The following is a 21127-nucleotide window of genomic DNA, read 5'->3' on the forward strand; positions in this document are numbered from 1 at the left end:
TAATCACTGCGCACATCACACAGTACAGCATTGACATGTGGTGACACATTACAAAAACTACAACAGCGCACATCGTGCAATACAGAGTGCGAAACTATAACCAGTATATAATACACTTGCTTACAGAATTTTGGTACATTACAAGTTTTGGCAGAGAGAAACCATCATCAACAATTACACCTCTCCGAGTCGATCTAAAATCCCTTGCCACTGTGTTCGGAGCATCTGCTCCGTCGCCTGCAGCTGGTATACAACAAATAGTTTACAAGCAACAATTGTATGATGACTAATGCATGGGAACAGATGCGAATCCAGGGTGGAATCTCTACACTCAGACCGATGTCCCACCATGGTAACGAGACAATCCCCTTGATCTCCTCCCCCACTTCCACTATCTTTTGCTCTAAAGTGTAAAAATGTTTCTGGGAGAGCTTCATGGTCTTTATTAACTCAATGAGGTGTTCCAGCAGAAAAGGAATCGGGTACCCGAAATGCTCCACATAGTCCTGGAGATGCGTGAAGGTGTTGTTCACAGTGAGGTGAATGGTCGAGGGTTCGGGGATGGGTGTAATTCGCTCTTATGCCAATTGAAACCATGCCAAAAATTACTGGTCATAGGAATGTGGGAAGGGAGGTCCTTGAGATGATCACTATCACTAGGGAGGTAGTGCTGGACAGACTAATGGGATTGAAGGTAGACAAGTCCCCTGGTCCTGAGGAAATGCATCCCAGGGTATTAAAAGAGATGGCGGACGTTATAGCAGATGCATTCATTATAATCTACCAAAATTCTCTGGACTCTGGGGAGGTACCAGCGGATTGGAGAGCAGCTAATGTAACGCCTCTGTTTAAAAAGGGGGGCAGGCAAAAGGCAGGTAACTATAGGCCAGTTAGTTTAACATCTGTAGTGGGGAAAATGCTTGAAACTATCATTAAGGAAGAAATAGCGAGACATCTGGATAGGAATAGTGCAATCAAGCAGACGCAGCATGGGTACATGAAAGGGAAATCATGTTTAACTAACTTACTGGAATTCTTTGAGGATATAACGAGCATGGTGGATAGAGGTGTACCGATGAATGTGGTGTATTTAGATTTCCAAAAGGCATTCGATAAGGTGCCACACAAAAGGTTACTGCAGAAGATAAAGGTACACGGAGTCAGAGGAAATGTATTAGCATGGATAGAGAATTGGCTGGCGAACAGAAAGCAGAGAGTCGGGATAAATGGGTCCTTTTCCGGTTGGAAATCAGTGGTTAGTGGTGTGCCACAGGGATCAGTGCTGGGACCACAACTGTTTACAATATACATAGATGACCTAGAGGAGGGGACGGAGTGTAGTGCAACAAAATTTGCAGATGACACTAAGATTAGTGGGAAAGCGGGTTGTGTAGAGGACTCAGAGAGGCTACAAGGAGATTTGGATAGGTTAAGCGAATGGGCTAAGGTTTGGCAGATGGAATACAATGTCGGAAGTGTGAGGTCATCCACCTTGGAAAAAAAAACAGTAAAAGGGAATATTATTTGAATGGGGAGAAATTACAACATGCTGTGGTGCAGAGGGACCTGGGGGTCCTTGTGCATGAATCCCAAAAAGTTAGTTTGCAGGTGCAGCAGGTAATCAGGAAGGCAAATGGAATGTTGGCCTTCATTGCGAAAGGGATGGAGTACAAAAGCAGGGAGGTGTTGCTGCAACTGTATAAGGTATTGGCACCTGGAGCACTGCGTGCAGTTTTGGTCACCTTACTTAAGGAAGGATATACCAGCTTTGGAAGGGGTACAGAAAAGATTCACTAGGCTGATTCGAGAAATGAGGGGGTTACCTTATGATGATAGATTGAGTAGACTGGGTCTTTACTCCTTGGAGTTCAGAAGGATGAGGGGTGATCTTATAGAAACATTTAAAATCATGAAAGGGATAGACAAGATAGAGGCAGAGAGGTTGTTTCCATTGGTGGGGGAGACTAGAACTAGGGGGCACAGCCTCAAAATATGGAGGAGCCAATTTAAAACTGAGTTGAGAAAGAATTTCTTCTCCCAGAGGGTTGTGAATCTGTGGAATTCTCTGCCCAAGGAAGCAGTTGAGGCTGGCTCATTGAATGTTTTCAAGTCAAAGATAGATAGATTTTTAAGCAATAAGGAAATTAAGGGTTATGGGGAGAGGGCGGGTAAGTGGAGCTGAGTCCACGACCAGATCAGCCATGATCTTATTGAATGGCGGAGCAGGCTCGAGGGGCTAGATGGCCTACTCCTGTTCCTAATTCCTATGTTCCTATGAACCTCCGCCTTGGGTTTGAAACAAAAACTGCTGTCGCTCACCGGACACCACATGTCCTGGCTGTACTGGTAGCGGAGCGCACATGTGGTGATACAGTATGTCCCACTCCCCACGAATGCTACTTGTGGAGGTACGTGATCTGGTGCCATCACTTCCATGGTGCAATTGATAGGTTCCGTGCCTGCAGAAGCAAACCCACATTCTGATCAAGCAAAAGCATCCAAGTGCTGGGGGCACAGTATTACGTGTGCACCCCGGCTCTGGCATCTGGAGAAGTCAGTGCCCGTCATAGCATGCTCCCACTTTATGACATACGGCGGGACCGCTTTAAAACGAACATGCACTCATCCACGAATGACCCAGATATTCTCAACCCTGTATACCGGTGCTGGCCGGGATGACCCGCCCATTACCGGGATCCTTACTACAATTCCCATCACTGTATGGTTGGACTGCCTGCAATCTACAGGGACAGGGTAGGCTGGCAGGGGCTCAATGAATTGCTATACAGGTGCAGCGCGGCGAGATGCTTGTTGCTTAACCATGAAAGGACGTGACCTTGCCTCAGGTCCTCCAGGTTACTGCGGCCCTCGCCCAGCAACCATGCTCCATGCAACACGCACACCTCATTCCGTGCAGCCTGCTCCGAGGTGTTCCTGTCCTCCCGTATCAAATCATTAACAGTTTTAGCGCGCCTCTCCAGCTCCGCAAAGATCTCCTTTAAATGAACGGTCATTGCCTGGTCCTCATGAAGCTCTGAACCCACCACTGTGTTCTCGTCCCCTAGAATCTTACGTAGTTGGAACTTTAACCCGGTGATCTGCATCTGGAGTTGTACATCATCCATACTATTAACCACACCCGTTCCTGTACTGAACGCTGTGGCTACTTCGTTCCAGGTCCCTCTTCTCTGCCTCCCAGATCCCACGCTATTCCCAACATTCAGATCATAAAGCTGTTCTTTATCTACATTTCCATAGTCCAGTTCATAATACTCCTGAAACATCACTTTTAACAGAGCTTCATAAAGCTTCTCCGTCTTATTCGGGCACCACACAGGCAGGTGGACTTCAGTCAGGTTCAGGATCACGGATGCCACGGAGTAGTGCATATTCTGAAGCAAAACATTGTCAGTAAAGATTAACACCAACCCATTCCCCAGACCCCTGGTGGTGGTGGGACACCTATCTACAGTCGTCTTTACCATCGGGGCTCTGGACGGGGGCTTCCTGGTGTATGAGCTCTGTGGTGTTGATGGTGTTAGGGGGATTTGGGGTTACACAGAAGTCCACAGTCCAATCCCAACCAACTCCACCCCCGGCATCCTGCCATCGCTTGCTAAACACGATCGGCATACCAGTTGGGCAGATCTTTTCCGACCCCCACATACACACATAAATCCCTTCCTTGGATTCCCACCACTTAACCCAACACACATTCACTCCTTCCTGAGAACCCGTGACCGTCGTTACTTAGTCTTTCCCAGTCAGCTGTCTGGTCCCCCGTGTCCATGCTCAGTTTCCTGAGCCACCACCACCTTCCCAGTGAAATGTGTCCCCTACAGCTAAGGAACACCCGCTTACCCTCCGTTAGCCTAACCCGGGAGGTGGTGACCCCTATTCTCGGGCATGGGATGGACGCTTCACCATAGGTGAACTTGTCATGGCTGGAATACTGGGTGGAATTCGACCCCAGCCACCCCGGCCATCTCCCCTTGTGGAGAAAGACGCTCGCCCCATCCTTCGAACCACCTCCAGTGGTCACAGTCGGTCCATCTCTGCCGGTGCAGCCGAAGACAACCGATTCGTCGGTGTCGCACCACGGTCCGTGCTGGCTTCAATCATGGCAATCAGGATTACTATGACTGACTTCATCCTGTTCTTAGGCATTCCCTGAAAACACACAGAAGATAACGTTGTCCTTGGGGTGAAGCCTCACCTTTCCAGACGCAGCTACACACGATTACCTTTGGTAACCGGAATATTCAGACAAGCTAAGGCAATAGACAAGAGAGAAAGAAGTTATGTACAGCGCCACCCTTCTCCGGGTGGCCACACTAAGTCTTCTTGACCCTGGGCCTCTTACGACTCCGGCTTCCTTCGTTCACCGGTGTGTAAGGAGGCGTCCACAGTGCCCTGGGCCGTGGGATCCTGGCACTCCTTCTCACTCCTGCCCCCACAGGCGGAACGGCTGGTCCCTCTGTGGGCTCCTCACAGTCCCAGATTATGGGCAAGAGACCCACATCTGTAGCACAGCTCACCACTCCCTGCTGTTTCTTCCTCTTATTAGCTCTTTCTCCAGAATTGAAAAGCTTGCACTGATTGATATGGAACCACTTAGTGCGTCAGGGCATTTTGACCGCATATACCATCGGACTTGCCTTATCCACGATACTGTACGGTTGCATGTATAGTGGTTCCTGGCGAAGTTTCTGACCATTACTTGATCTCCGACCTTCCACTTGTGGTGCCTCTGAGGCTCAAGCAATAAACAATTTCTACAATGTTGCTGCCCTATGTTACTGCCAGCTTGCAAATGGATCTGTTTGAGATGCTCGAACAGATTCTTAACAAACCTTTCTGTTATGTATAGAACTTCACGAGGCTGAGTATTATGAGCTAAAATTAGTGTGACCTTAGTCTTCCTTATTACAACTCCGGAGTGCCTAAACAACATGGCAGCCAACCTTTTATACTGGCCCTGCACGTGTGTGCAGGTGACCATTAGAATTCCAACAGTCACGCCCTCTGGTGGCAAGTATTACATAGTTACATACATAACATCACTTCCCCCCCCAAAAGTCTTCGATACAAGTTATTTACAAGTTGAGGCAATCCGGAGCCCTTTGATCCCTGGTCGATCGTCTAAGTTCAAACCCTGGCGTGTGTGAGTTGGCCGGACCATTGCTGCACTGCACAGCGGCTGGTCTGACTGGACTGTCAGGAATGGTGGGTTCATCCTCGTGATTGACAGTGAGGTCAATTGCTGGTTGGGTGTGTGCTGGTGAATCGTCGATGGTGATGTCCTTTTCAAGTCGTTTCTGGTTGTCAGTAAATTGCCATTTGGTCTAATCTAAATGCTTCCTGCACGTTTGGTTATAAACACCATATTCCCTTCCTTGGCCAAAACAGTGCCAGCAACCCACTTGGGACCATGACTGTAATTCAGGACAAACCCAGGGTCATTAACATCAATGTCACATGAAATAGTGACACAATGTTCTGCTGGTGTCGTCGGGTTTCCACATGATCATTAAGATCCGGGTGGACTAGGGAGAGCCTGGTTTTGAGGGCTCTCTTCATTAACAATTCTGCCGGGGGAACCCGGTGAGTGAGTGGGGTCGCATCCGGTAACTGAGCAGAATGCGAGACAAGCGGGTCTGCAGGGAGCCGTCCGTCAGAGCATTTCATGCTCTGCTTGATTGTTTGGACTGCCCGCTCCGCTTGACCGTTAGACACGGACTTAAACGGAGCAGACCTGCGCATGCTTGATGCCATTGTGGGTCATAAACTCATTGAATTCCGAGCTGGTGAAACACGGTCCATTGTTGCTGACAAGATTGTCGGGCAAGCCATGGGTGGCGAACATGGCCCGGAGACTTTCAATGGTGGCTGTGGACATGATTACGCATTCAATCCATTTGGAGTAACCGTCCACAACTACTAAAAACATTTTTCCTAGAAAGGGGCCGGCAAAATCTACATGGATCCTGGACCACGCTTTGGAAGTCCATGACCACAGACTCAGTGGAGCCTCCCTTAGTGCATTGCTCAGTTGCAAGCAAGTGTTGCACTGATGCACGCATGACTCCAAGTCCGAGTCAATGCCGGGCCACCAAACATGCGACCTGGCAATTGCCTTTATCATGACAGTGCCTGGGTGGATACTGTGTAGGTCACATATAAATGTTTCCCTGCCTTTTTTTGGCAAAACCACGCGAGGAGGCGGGAGCTCGGAGCAGCGCGAATCCGGGGTCGGCGAGAGGCCTATAAAGGCCAGCGGGAGTCGAGCAGTTCGAGCAGTCAGTCGAGGAGGCGGGAGCTCGGAGCAGCGCGAGTCCGGGGTCGGCGAGAGGCCTATAAAGGCCAGCGGGAGTCAGGCAGTTCGAGCAGTCAGTCGAGGAGGTGGGAGCTCGGAGCAGCGCGAGTCCGGGGTCGGCGAGAGGCCTATAAAGGCCAGCGGGAGTCGAGCAGTTCGAGCAGTCAGTCGAGGAGGCGGGAGCTCGGAGCAGCGCGAGTCCGGGGTTGGCGAGAGGCGCACCGGTGCAGCTACAGGGAGAAGGCAAAGAAACAAAGGTGACGTCACAGCCTAGGGGGTAAGTGATTGGCTGGTGATTGGTGAGTAGTTTTTCTTTTTCTTCTTATATTAGTCAGTAACTTTTAACATTGTTGTTGCCAATTTAAGTGTATCTAAGGGTTAAGTCATGGCAGGAGAGCTCGGTCGGGTGTTATGCTCCTCCTGTACCATGTGGGAACTCGGGGACACTTCCGGTGTCCCTGACGACTACGTGTGCAGGAAGTGTATCCGCCTCCAGTTCCTGACTGTCCGCGTTGCGGAGTTGGAGCTGAGGGTGGATTCGCTCTGGAGCATCCACGATGCTGAGAATGACATGAGTATCACATGAGTTGGTCTTACCGCAGGGAAAGGGTCCACAGCCAGATAGGGAATGGAAGACCAGCAGGAAGAGTAGTGCAAGGAAGGTAGTGCAGGGGTCCCCTGTGGTCATCCCCCTGCAAAACAGATACACTGCTTTGAGTACTGTTGAGGGGGATGACTCATCAGGGGAGGGCAGCAGCAGCCAAGTTCATGGCACCGTGGCTGGCTCTGCTGCACAGGAGGGCAAGAAAAAGAGTGGGACAGCAATAGTGATAGGGGATTCAATGGTGAGGGGAATAGATAGGCGTTTCTGCGGCCGCGACCGAGACTCCAGGATGGTATGTTGCCTCCCTGGTGCAAGGGTCAAGGATGTCTCAGAGCGGGTGCAGGACATTCTGAAATGGGAGGGAGAACAGCCAGTTGTCGTGGTGCACATTGGTACCAACGACATAGGTAAAAAAAGGGATGAGGTCCTACGAAACGAATTTAAGGAGCTAGGAGCTAAATTAAAAAGTAGGACCTCAAAAGTAGTAATCTCGGGATTGCTACCAGTGCCACATGATAGTCAGAGTAGGAATCGCAGGATAGCGCAGATGAATACGTGGCTCGAGCAGTGGTGCAGCAGGGAGGGATTCAAATTCCTGGGGCATTGGGACCGGTTCTGGGGGAGGTGGGACCAGTACAAACCGGACGGTCTGCACCTGGGCAGGACCGGAACCAATGTCCTAGGGGGAGTGTTTGCTAGTGCTGTTGGGGAGGATTTAAACTAATATGGCAGGGGGATGGGAACCAATGCAGGGAGACAGAGGGAAACAAAAAGGAGGCAAAAGCAAAAGACAGAAAGGAGATGAGGAAAAGTGGAGGGCGGAGAAACCCAAGGCAAAGAACAAAAAGGGCCACTGTACAGCAAAATTCTAAAAGGACAAAGGGTGTTAAAAAAACAAGCCTGAAGGCTTTGTGTCTTAATGTAAGGAGTATCCGCAATAAGGTGGATGAATTAATTGTGCAAATAGATGTTAATAAATATGATGTGATTGGGATTACGGAGACGTGGCTCCAGGATGATCAGGGCTGGGAACTCAACATTCAGGGGTATTCAACATTCAGGAAGGATAGAATAAAAGGAAAAGGAGGTGGGGTAGCATTGTTGGTTAAAGAGGAGGTTAATGCAATAGTTAGGAAAGACATTAGCTTGGATGATGTGGAATCTATATGGGTAGAGCTGCAGAACACCAAAGGGCAAAAAACGTTAGTAGGAATTGTGTACAGATCTCCAAACAGTAATAGGGATGTTGGGGAGGGCATCAAACAGGAAATTAGGGGTGCATGCAATAAAGGTGTAGCAGTTATAATGGGTGACTTTAATATGCACATAGATTGGGCTAGCCAAACTGGAAGCAATACGGTGGAGGAGGATTTCTTGGAGTGCATAAGGGATGGTTTTCTAGACCAATATGTTGAGGAACCAACTAGGGGGGTGGCCATCTTAGACTGGATGTTGTGTAATGAGGGAGGATTAATTAGCAATCTCATTGTGCGAGGCCCCTTGGGGAAGAGTGACCATAATATGGTGGAATTCTGCATTAGGATGGAGAATGAAACAGTAAATTCAGAGACCATGGTCCAGAACTTAAAGAAGGGTAACTTTGAAGGTATGAGGTGTGAATTGGCTAGGATAGATTGGCGAATGATACTTAGGGGGTTGACTGTGGATGGGCAATGGCAGACATTTAGAGACCGCATGGATGAATTACAACAATTGTACATTCCTGTCTGGCGTAAAAATAAAAAAGGGAAGGTGGCTCAACCGTGGCTATCTAGGGAAATCAGGGATAGTATTAAAGCCAAGGAAGTGGCATACAAATTGGCCAGAAATAGCAGCGAACCTGGGGACTGGGAGAAATTTAGAACTCAGCAGAGGAGGACAAAGGGTTAGATTAGGGCAGGGAAAATGGAGTACGAGAAGAAGCTTGCAGGGAACATTAAGGTGGATTGCAAAAGTTTCTATAGGTATGTAAAGAGAAAAAGGTTAGTAAAGACAAACGTAGGTCCCCTGCAGTCAGAATCAGGGGAAGTCATAACGGGGAACAAAGAAATGGCAGACCAATTGAACAAGTACTTTGGTTCAGTATTCACTAAGGAGGACACAAACAATCTTCCGGATATAAAAGGGGTCAGAGGGTCTAGTAAGGAGGGGGAACTGAGGGAAATCTTTATTAGTCGGGAAATTGTGTTGGGGAAATTGATGGGATTGAAGGCCGATAAATCCGCAGGGCCTGATGGACTGCATCCCAGAGTACTTAAGGAGGTGGCCTTGGAAATAGTGGATGCATTGACAGTCATTTTCCAACATTCCATTGACTCTGGATCAGTTCCTATGGAGTGGAGGGTAGCCAATGTAACCCCACTTTTTAAAAAAGGAGGGAGAGAGAAAACAGGGAATTACAGACCGGTCAGCCTGACCTCAGTAGTGGGTAAAATGATGGAATCAATTATTAAGGATGTCATAGCAGTGCATCTGGAAAATGGTGACATGATCGGTCCAAGTCAACATGGATTTGTGAAAGGGAAATCATGCTTGACAAATCTTCTGGAATTTTTTGAGGATGTTTCCAGTAAAGTGGACAAAGGAGAACCAGTTGATGTGGTATATTTGGACTTTCAGAAGGCTTTCGACAAGGTCCCACACAAGAGATTAATGTGCAAAGTTAAAGCACATGGGATTGGGGGTAGTGTGCTGACGTGGATTTAGAACTGGTTGTCAGACAGGAAGCAAAGAGTAGGAGTAAACGGGTACTTTTCAGAATGGCAGGCAGTGACTAGTGGGGTGCCGCAAGGTTCTGTGCTGGGGCCCCAGCTGTTTACATTGTACATTAATGATTTAGACAAGGGGATTAAATGCAGTATCTCCAAATTTGCGGATGACACTAAGTTGGGTGGCAGTGTGAGCTGCGAGGAGGATGCTATTAGGCTGCAGAGTGACTTGGATAGGTTAGGTGAGTGGGCAAATGCATGGCAGATGAAGTATAATGTGGATAAATGTGAGGTTATCCACTTTGGTGGTAAAAACAGAGAGACAGACTATTATCTGAATGGTGACAGATTAGGAAAAGGGAAGGTGCAACGAGACCTGGGTGTCATGGTACATCAGTCATTGAAGGTTAGCATGCAGGTACAGCAGGCGGTTAAGAAAGCAAATGGCATGTTGGCCTTCATAGCGAGGGGATTTGAATACAGGGGCAGGGAGGTGTTGCTACAGTTGTACAGGGCCTTGGTGAGGCCACGCCTGGAGTCTTGTGTACAGTTTTGGTCTCCTAACTTGAGGAAGGACATTCTTGCTATTGAGGGAGTGCAGCGAAGATTCACCAGACTGATTCCCGGGATGGCGGGACTGACCTATCAAGAAAGACTGGATCAACTGGGCTTGTATTCACTGGAGTTCAGAAGAATGAGAGGGGACCTCATAGAAACGTTTAAAATTCTGACGGGTTTAGACAGGTTAGATGCAGGAAGAATGTTCCCAATGTTGGGGAAGTCTCGAACCAGGGGTCACAGTCTGAGGATAAGGGGTAAGCCATTTAGGACCGAGATGAGGAGAAACTTCTTCACCCAGAGAGTGGTGAACCTGTGGAATTCTCTACCACAGAAAGTAGTTGAGGCCAATTCACTAAATATATTCAAAAGGGAGATAGATGAAGTCCTTACTACTAGGGGGATCAAGGGTTATGGCGAGAAAGCAGGAATTGGGTACTGAAGTTTCATGTTCAGCCATGAACTCATTGAATGGCGGTGCAGGCTAGAAGGGCTGAATGGCCTGCTCCTGCACCTATTTTCTATGTTTCTATGTTTCTATGATTACCCCGTAAGAGACAATCCGACTGGATGGACATTTCAGCTTTGCGTCGGTGAAATGGCTTAATGTCTTCTTGCATTTTGCCGGGAACGACCAACCAGTTCCCATTTAGGATGCAACTCTTTACTAATGATAGCACAGGATCCTGGCTGGTCCAAGTCCTGATCTGGCGGGCTGTGACAGATGACCCCTCACTCTCAAAAGCATCCATGACCAGTAGCAAATCTGCGGGCTGCGCCATTTCAACCCCAGTGGTGGGTAATGGTAGCCGGCTGAGAGCATCAGCAGTTTTCAGTGCCTGGTCTGTGGCGGATAACATCGTCATTAACGGATAATGTTCGTGCCCATCTTTGGATGCAGGATGAAGCATTGGTATTTATACCTTTGCTCTCTGAATACAGCGAAATGAGAGGCTTGTGATCAGTTTCAAGTTCAAACCGAAGTGCAAATAGGTATTGGTGCATTTCTTAACCCCATATACACATGCTAATGCCTCTTTCTCGACCATACTATAGACTCAACCTTAGACAGACATCTAGACGTGTATGCAACGGTTGGATGTTGCCCGATACATTGGCTTGCTGTAACACACAGCCGTCCACGTACGATGAGGTGTCACAAGCTAGCACTAAACGTTTACATGGGTCATAGTGTACAAGTCATTTATTTGAACATAGCAGATTCCTAGTCTTCTCAAAGGCTGTGTCTTGAGATTTACCCTAAACCTAGTCATCACCCTTATGTAGCAACATGTGCAAAGGATCTAACAACGTGCTCAACCTGGGTAGAAAGTTACCGAAATAGTTAAGGAGTCCCAGGAACGAATGCAGCTCTGTCAGATTCTGTGGTCTAGGTGCATTCTTGATGGCCTCTGTCTTTGAGTCCGTGGGCCTGATGCCATCTGCTGCAATCTTTCTTCCCAAAAATTCGATTTCTGGCACCAGGAAAACACACTCGGTGCATTTCAGCCTGAGTCCCACTCTGTCTAGGCGACTTAGAACCTCTTCCAAGTTGTGTAGATGTTCGATGTTGTCACGACCAGTGATCAGGATGTTGTCTTTGTCATGTATCCTACATGGCTACTGTTGGTACTATCACAAGGTATGCCACCAGAGGGCACAGCAGTGGGAGACTTATAGGTTACCTGTACAGGTGTGTCTGGCCTAGTATAAAAGGCAGGCCACCAGGTGTGATCCGCACTCTGGAGTTAACAAATAAAGGACTAAGGTCACTACAGTTCAAGTACAACACAGTGTCTCGTGGAGTCATTATTAGAGCTTCCAAGGACACAACAATTGGCGACGAGATTACGAACTTTCACGCGAAAATGGCTACCCTTGGTACGTTGCAGCAGTTCGCCGATGGTGATGATTTGGACGCCTTTGTGGAGAGGCTCAGCCATTTCTTCACAGCAAATGACCTGGCAGGGGAAGACCCGGCCACACTGGCTGATAAGCGCAGAGCTATCTTGCAAAACAGTTGTGAGCCCACTATCTATGGCCTCGTCAGGGACTTGCTGGCACCAGCAAAGATGCACAAGTAGCTCGTAACCCTGATCCATGAGCAACTCAAGCCCAAGGAGAGCATCCTCACAACCAGACACTGGTTCTACACCCACCAACGGCCTGAGGCCAGGAAATCGCGAAATATGCCGCAGACCTCAGGAGGCTGGCGGCAGCGTGTGAGTTCGGCAACCATCTCAACGAAGCGCTGCAGAACATTTTTGTAATTGGACTCGGCCATGAGGGCCTTCTTCATAAGCTACTGTCGGCGGATACCACAGTCACACTGCAGAAGGCCATCTCCGTGAGCCAGGCATTCATGACCTCGACCTGTGCCTCTAGGCAGATGACTCACTCTCAGGACTCAAACCCGGCAGGTACTTTGCACAGAGTGGCGCCATTTAGAGGCTGAACTGTAGAACACGAACCCTCTCAGGGGAGAGAGAACAGGCCCCAGAGTACCTTAACTCAGAGTCCACCAAGGGGGGCTAATCGAGTAGCTCCATGTTGGCGTTGTGGAGGGAATCACAGGGCTCACCAGTGCCGCTTTAAAGACTATGTATGCAAGGGCTGCAGCACAAAGGGCCACCTCCAGCGAATGTGTAAGAGAAATATGTGTCGATGAAGATTCTGCAGATGGCCATGAATCCAGCACAGATTATGAAACGATAGGCAGAGAGGCAGCTCAGCCCCACGATGAGGTACATATCATGTTTACCTGCACCACCGAGTGTTCTCCGTTGAGGATGGAAGCTAAGATAGATAGCGTTCCAGTCTTCATGGAAGTGGACACGGGGGCGAGCCAGTCAGTAATGAATCGAGAAGCCTTTGAGAGGCTATGGGACAATCAAGCTGAACGACCCAAGTTGGTCCTGGTTCAGGCAAAGTTGCGCACCTACACCGATAACTTATCCCAGTCGTTGGGAGTGTGAATGTAAAGGTACTCCATGATGGCACGGTGCACAAGTTACCCCTCTGGATTGTTGCAGGTGATGGACCAACGTTGCTCGGCAGAAGGTGGATGGAGAAGATCCATTGGAAGTGGGAAGACTTCAACCCTCCAGCGATCGACATCCTCCGCATTTGAAGGCACAGCAAGCCCTCACTTGAGGATGGACCCGGTACCAGAGAGCAGACCAGCACAGCACCCGAGGCACAGACCGCTTAGCACGACTGCGTGGAGAAGATCCAACTGAGACGACCCGAACGCAGCTTCCAGGCTCCAGTGGCAGGACTCAGGAAGAAGAAAACCGGATCCAAAGGCAACTTCCCAGCTTTGAAGGCAGAACCCGAGGAGAAGAGGATCACTGCAGTCGACATCGTGGAAGGAGGAAAGATGGCGCCCAAACCACGAGGTGAGGCGCTGAAGAAAAAGATGGCTGCGGCCAACCCACGAGGTGCAGCGCTGATGGAGCAACATGTGGCACGAAACGGAGAAGAGGATTGGGTAAAGAAAGCAAGGCTCTCATAAAGGAGGCCAGCAACCCACTACAATTAAAGGGACAGTGCCACAAACTCAAGCAAGGTAATAGCAATTGTAAGTTAGAGACGAAATGTGTAAGTGATGATCAGAGTTGTGTACAGGCAATAAGCAAGGAACAGTCGCGCGATCATGTAAAATGTGTAATTGATGATCAGAATTGTGTACATACAACCAGCGAGGAAAAGTCGCGCGATCGCGATAGGAGCTACAGAGTATCCACAATAAGAAATGAAAAATTGTGCAATATAGGATTTCAACCGCACGCAGCCAATATAGCGGGCAGGCACCTATCAGGAGCACACAGGTCAAGCGAGCTACCCACTGCTGTAGCCTGCGTCCCGGGGACCAGAGTTATGCACCATGGAGCGTAGCCACAAGCAGCCAACACACACGAACTGCAGAGCAAGCGATCTCAGGAGGGTAACGGCACCGGCATCGATACCTTGCCCCTGATCGGCTCCACCTCTCAGGCACCCGATGGCACCAACCGCCACGAGCCTGAAAGAGCAAACTGTGTCAAGGTGCAGCCCCCAGACCCCATCGCCACCAAGGCTATACCCGGAAACGAAGGGTCACCCGCTACAGTCCCCCCAAAAGGGGACTGGGACCAGCCAGGATCCCAACCCAAACAAGGCCCAGGCTAGCGAGTCAGCAGTTCCCTGTGCACTGCTAGATGACAGCTCCTCAGGGAGCAGCAGCGACCCAGGACACAAAGAAAGGACAGGGAGGTCACAGGCATCTGTGAACCTGCCCGTCGCTAGGAACCACAGCAACAGCCCCAAGAGCAGGTAACTTGAGCCAACCGGGTTCCCACTGCCAGCATCGGGCACCGCGCCGCCACCAGACTGCAGGGACACCATCCAGCAGTTCTGGAACTAGTTTATCCTTATGCAGTGGTCACCACATCAATAATGTACCTCACCAGTCTAACTTACTGGTCTCACAACGGAACCACAAATGTAATTTAAACTTGTTTTTCTGAACTTGAAAGTATATGCATACAATGAGCCTCCGGCATAATCTATATGTGTGTTGCGGGGGGGGGCGGGGGGCAGTGGGGGGGAGAATGGACTGGTCAGGGACACACACAAACAGCAACCACCAGCACTTTACTGCACCAACCACTCACCCAAGATTGAAACGACCTGCCAAAGGTCAATCAGATAGAACCCAGATAGAGCTAAGCCCAGAGCACAATCAGTGCTGAGGCGATTTGCACTAAAGGGTTCGGGGAGAGTGATGTCATGTATCCTACATGGCTACTGTTGGTACTATCACAAGGTGTGCCACCAGAGGGGCACAGCAGTGGGAGACTTGTAGGTTACCTGTGCGCCTGGCCTAGTATAAAAGGCAGGCCACCAGATGTGATCCTCACTCTGGAGTTAACACATAAAGGACTAAGGTCACTACAGTTCAAGTACAACACATTGCCTTGTGGAGTAATTATTAGAGCATCCAAGGACACAATAGTCTTGAAACACAATGGTGCGCGGAACTGATTTCAGCAAACTCTCCATGGTTCTCTGGAAAATGGCTGCAGCCGAGCAAATCCCGAAAGGGAACCTGTGGTATATAAACCGCCCTTTGTGTGTGTTGATGGACGTCAGTCTTTTCAAATATTCTTCCAGCTCTTGTGTCATGTAGGCGAAGGTTAGGTCCAACTTGATGAACGACTTCCCCCCGCTAACATTGCAAACAGGTCATCTGCCTTGGGCAGCGGGTACTGATCCTGTAGTGAGACTCGGTTAATTGTTACCTTGTAGTCTCCGCAGATTCTGATTGCGCCATCGTTTTTCAACACCAGAACAATTGGACTGGCCCACTCGTTGAACTCGACTGGTGATATGATTCCCTCTTGTTGAAGTCTGTCCAGTTCGATCTCGACTTTCTCCCTCATCATGTACGGAACCACCCGCGCTTTGTGATGGATGGGCCGTGCATCAGGGCCTAGATGGATCTGTACCTTGGCGCCTGTGAAGTTGCCGATGCCTGGTTCGAATAGCGAAGGAAGCTTGCTCAACGCTTGAGCACACGAGGCGACATCCACTGAAGATAGTGCTTTGATGTCATTCCAATTCCATCTAATCTTTTCTAGCCAGTTTCTGCCGAACAGCATTGGGCCATTGCCTGGAACAATCCACAATGATAGGTCATGCACAGCTTCATCACATGATACCTTCACTGCCGCATTGCCAATGACTAGTCTGAGCTCTTTGGTGTAGGTACGCAGCTTTGCATTAATCGGGCGCAGTTTGGGCCTTTGTGCTTTATTGCCCCACAGTTTCTCGAAAGCCTTCTGGCTCATTATTGACTGACTCGCAACCGTGTCCAACTGCATGGATACTGGAACTCCATTTAATTTGACTTTCAGCATTATAGGAGGGCTCTTGGTGGTGAAGGTATGTACCCCATACACTTCTTCCTCGGGTTGAGTTGCCTGTGCTGCGTGATCTGCATGGGATTGATCATTCCCTGCCACGTGGTATGTCGCAGCACGTTTGCACATTTGCTGGAGGTGCCCCATTGTTGTGCAGCCTTTGCAAATGTAATGCTTGAATCGACATTGATGGGCCTGATCATTACTCCCGCAATGCCAACACGGTGCTAATCGATTCACATTCACCCCCGATGGCGGATTCTGAGTCATCACAGGTCTAGCAGCCGCAAACGTATAGGCCCTGCCATATGCGGCCTGCTAGCAACATCATTTTATGCACAGTGCTTGCCGGTGAGCTTCGATATTGAGAAGATATCTGTTTGTTGTTATCTTCTGTGGCCATGCATGCCTGGGCGATTGCGATGGCCCTGCTCAGGTCTAGGGTTTCGGCAGCCAGCAGCTTTCAAAGAATGACCTCGTGGCTGATGCCCAGCATGAAAATGTCCCGCAGCATTTGCCCCAACGCAGCTCCAAAATCGCAAGGTTCTGCGAGGCATCTCAGTTTGGCGACATAATCCGCCATGTCCTGGCCCCCGGGGCGATAGTGCATGCAAAAACGATATCTGGCCATGAGGATACTCTCCTTCTGCTTGAGGTGGTCCTCAACCAGCGTGCACAACTCTATGTTCCTTCTCCGTTGGTTTTGTCGGTGTGAGCAGATTCTTGATGAAGCCGTATATTTTAGTCCCACAGATGGTGAGGAGAACCGCCCTGCACTTGGCCGCGTTAGTGTCTCCTTCCAGCTCATTGGCCACAAAGTATTGGTCGAGATGCTCGACGAAGACTTCCCAATCATCACCTTCTACAAATCTCTTGAATAGAAACATAGAAACATAGCAAAATAGAAACATAGAAAAATAGGTGCAGGAGTAGGCCATTCGGCCCTTCGAGCCTGCACCGCCATTCAATAAGATCATGGCTGATCACTTCTTCAGTACACCTTTCCTGCTTTCTCTCCATACCCCTTGATCCCCTTAACCGTAAGAGCCACTAACTCCATCTTAAATATATCCAGTGAACTGGCATCAGCAACTCTCTGCGGCTGGGAATTCCACAGATTAACAACTCTCTGAGTGAAGTAGTTTCTCCTCAACTCAGTCCTAAATGGCCTACCCCTTATCCTAAGACTATGTCCCCTGGTTCTGGACTTCCCCAACATCGGGAACATTCTTCCCGCATCTAACCTGTCCAGTCCCGTCAGAATCTTATACGTTTCTTATTTGTCTCATCCTTCTAAACTCCAGTGAATAAAGGCTCAGTTGATCCAGTCTCTCCTCATATGACAGCCCAGCCATTCCTGGAATCAGTCTGGTGAACCTTCGCTGCACTCCCTCAATAGCAAGAACGTCCTTCCTCAGACTAGGAGACCAAAACTGAACTCAATATTCCAGGTGAGGCCTCACTAAGGCCCTGTACAACTGCAGTAAGACCTCCATGCTTCTATACTCAAATCCCCTGGCTATGAAGGCCAACATACCATTTGCCTTCTTCACCGCCTGCTGTACCTGCGTGCCCACTTTCAGTGACTGATGAACCATGACAACCAAGTCTCGTTGCACCTCCCCTTTTCCTAGTCTGACGCCATTCAGATAATATTCTGCCTTCGTGTTTTTGCCCCCAAAATGGATAACCTCACATTTATCCACATTATACTGCATCTGCCATGCATTTGCCCACTCACCTAACCTGTCCAAGTCACCCTCCAGCCTCTTCGCGTCCTCCTCACAGCTCACACCGCCACCCAGTTTAGTGTCATCTGCAAACTTGGAGATATGACACTCTATTCCTTCATCCAAATCGTTAATGTATATTGTAAAGAGCAGGGGTCCCAGCACTGATCCCTGCGGCACTCCACGAGTCACTGCCTGCCATTCTGAAAAGGACCCGTTTATCCTGACTCTCTGCTTCCTGTCTGCCAACCAGTTTCCTATCCACGTCAGTATATTACCCAAAAAGCATGTGCTTTGACTTTGCACAACAATCTCTTGTGCGGGACCTTGTCAAAAGCCTTCTGAAAGTCCAAATGCACCACATCCACTGGTTCTCCCTTGTCCACTCTGCTAGTTACATCCTCAAAAAATTCCAGAAGATTCGTCAAGCATGATTTCCCTTTCATAAATCCATGCTGACTTGGTCCGATCCTGTCACCGCTTTCCAAATGCGCTGCTATTACGTCCTTCATGATCGATTCCAACATTTTCCCCACTACTGATGTCAAGCCAACCAGTCGATAATTACCCGATTTCTCTCAAACTCCTTTTTTAAAAAGTGATGTTACATTAGCTACTCTCCAGTCCATAGGAACTGATCCAGAGTCGATAGACTGTTGGAAAATGATCACCAATGCATCCACTATTTCTAGGGCCACTTCCTTGAGCACTCTGGGATGCAGACTATCAGGCGCGGGGATTTATTGGCCTTCAATCCCATCAATTTCTCTAACACAATTTCCCGCCTAATAAGGATATCCTTCAGTTGCTCCTTCTCACTAGACCCACTGTCCCCTAGTATCTTCGGAAGGTTATTTGTATCTTCCTTCGTGAAGACAGAACCGAAGTATTGGTTCAATTGGTCTGACATTTCTTTGTTCCCCATTATAATTTCACCTGAATCCGACTGCAAGGGGCCTACGTTTGTCTTTACTAATCTTTTTCTCTTCACATATTTATAGAAGCTTTTGCAATCAGTTTTTATATTCCCTGCAAGCTTCCGCTCGTACTCTATTTTCCCCCTCTTAATTAAACCCTTAGTCCTCCTCTGTTGAATTCTAAATTTCTCCCAGTCCTCAGGTTTGTTGCTTTTTCTAGCCAATTTATATGCCTCTTCCTTGGCTTTAACACTATCCTTAATTTCCTTTGTTAGCCATGGTTGAGCCACCTTCCCAGTTTTATTTTTACTCCAGACAGGGATGCACATTTGCTGAAGTTCATCCATGTGATCTTTAAATGTTTGCTGTTCCTGATCCACCATCAACCCTTTTAGTATCGTTTGCCAGTCTATTCTAGCCAATTGACGCCTCATACTGTCGGAGTTAACTTTCCTTAAGTTCAGGAACCTAGTTTCCGAATTAACTTTGTCACTCACCCTTAATAAGGAATTCTACCATATTATGGTCACTTTTACCCAAGGGGCCTCACACAACAAGATTGCTAATTAGTCCCTTCTCATTACACAATACCCAGTCGAGGATGGCCAGCTCCCTGGTTAGTTCCTTGACATATTGGTCTCGAAAACCATCCCTAATACACTGCAGGAAATCCTCCTCCACTGCATTGCTACAAGTTAGGTTAGCCCAATCAATGTGTCGATTAAAGTCACCCATGATTACTGCTGTACCTTTATTACACACATCCCTTATTTCTTGCTTGATGCTGTCCCCAACCTCACTATTACTATTTGGTGGTCTATACACAACACCCACTTGCGTTTTCAGTCCTTTGGTATTCCGCAGCTCCACCCATACCGATTCCACATCATTCAGGCTAATGTCCTTCCTTACAATTGCATTGATTTCATCTTTAACCAGCAACGCCACCCCATCTCTTTTTCCTTTCTGTCTCTCCTTCCTAAATGCTGAATACCCTTGGATGTTGAGTTCCCAGGCTTGGTTCCCCTGTAGCCAAGTCTCTGTGATGCCAATTACATCGTATCCGTGAACTGCTATCTGCGCAGTTAATTCATCCACCTTATTCTGAATAGTCCTTGCATTGAGGCGCAAAGCCTTCAGGCTTGTTTTTTTAACACACTTTGCCCCTTTAGAATTTTGCTGTAATGTGTCCCTTTTTGTTTTTTGCCTTGGGTTTCTCTGCCCTCCACTTTTACTATTCTCTTTTCTATATTTTGCTTCTGCCTCCTTTTTATTTCCCTCTGTCTCCCTGCATAGGTTCCCATCCCCCTGCCATATTAGTTTAACTCCTCCCCAACAGAAGTAGCAAACACTCCCCCTAGGATATTGGTTCCTGTCCTGCCCAGGTGCAGACCGTCCGGTTGCACTGGTCCCACCTCCCCCAGAACCGGTTCCAATGTCCCTGGAATTTGAATCACTCCCTTCTGCACCACTGCTCAAGCCATGTATTCATCTGAGCTATCCTGCGATTCCTATTCTGACTAGTACGTGGCACTGGTAGCAATCCTGAGATTACTACTTTTGTGGTCCTACTTTTTAATTTAGCGCCTAGCTCCCTAAATTCGCCTTGTAGGACCTCATCCCGTTTTTTACCTATGTCATTGGTACCTATATGCACCACAACAACTGGCTGTTCCCCCTCCCTTTTCAGAATGTCCTGCACCCGCTCCGAGACATCCTTGACCCTTGCACCAGGGAAGCAACATACCATCCTGGAGTCATGGTTGCGGCCGCAGAAACGCCTATCTATTCCCCTTACAATTGAATCCCCTATCACTATCGCTCTCCCACTCTTTCCTGCCCTCCTGTGCAACAGAGCCAGCCATGGTGCTATGAACTTGGCTGCTGCTGCTCCCCCTGATGAGTCATCCCCCTCAACAGAACTCAAAGCGGTGTATCTGTTTTGCAGAGAGATGATCGCAGGGGATCCCTGCACTACCTTCCTTGCACTGTTCTTCCTGTTGGTCTTCCATTCTCTATCTGGCTGTGGACCCTTTACCTGCGGTAAGACCAACTCGCTACACGTGCTATTCATGTCATTCTCAGCATGGTAGATGCTCCAGAGTGAATCCACCCTCAGCTCCAATTCTGCAACCCGGTCCATTAGGAGCTGGAGGCGGATACACTTTCCGCACACGTAGTCGTCAGGGACACCGGAAGCGTCCCTGATTTCCCACATAGTACAGGAGGAGCATAACATGTGTCCGAGCTCTCCTGCCATGACTTAACCCTTAGATACACTTAAATTGGCAACAACAGTGCTAAAGTTTACTCACTGATATGGAAGAGAAAAAGAAAAACTACTTTCCAATCACCAGCCAATCACTTACCCCCTTGGCTGTGACGTCACCT

Source organism: Pristiophorus japonicus, chromosome 2 (assembly GCF_044704955.1).
Source record: "Pristiophorus japonicus isolate sPriJap1 chromosome 2, sPriJap1.hap1, whole genome shotgun sequence".
Lineage (NCBI taxonomy): Eukaryota > Metazoa > Chordata > Chondrichthyes > Pristiophoridae > Pristiophorus > Pristiophorus japonicus.